This window comes from Myotis brandtii, unplaced genomic scaffold (genome assembly GCF_000412655.1).
Source record: "Myotis brandtii unplaced genomic scaffold, ASM41265v1 scaffold422, whole genome shotgun sequence".
Taxonomy (NCBI): Eukaryota; Metazoa; Chordata; class Mammalia; order Chiroptera; family Vespertilionidae; genus Myotis; species Myotis brandtii.
In genome coordinates this window covers 1,440,560-1,440,912 of record NW_005366171.1, presented here as the reverse complement: position 1 = coordinate 1,440,912, position 353 = coordinate 1,440,560, and positions in this window count along the sequence as shown.

Here is a 353-nt window from a genome sequence, read left to right as displayed (position 1 = left end):
TCCCTGCCTGGGAGCAGAGAACCCCTGCTCAATCTGTACCCAATACAGGCGTCTTGTGAAACTTCTTTGACCCATTCATAGTTGCTCACTTAACTCCACTTGTGCCACCACAAAACCTAGCACATAGCTCTTACGTAATGTGGGTCCACCTTTGTCTTCCCTACTAGGCCAAATTCCTTAAAGCCTCGAGGATTATTTTTTATCCATGCACTCCCAGTTCCTGGCAGGTAGTACATGTTCAACAAATGGTTAAGAGAATGAATACACTTACCTTCACTGTCACCATATTCTTTTTTTTTAATTTTGTTTTACTGCTTAAAGTATTACAAAGAGTATTACATATGTCTCCTTCC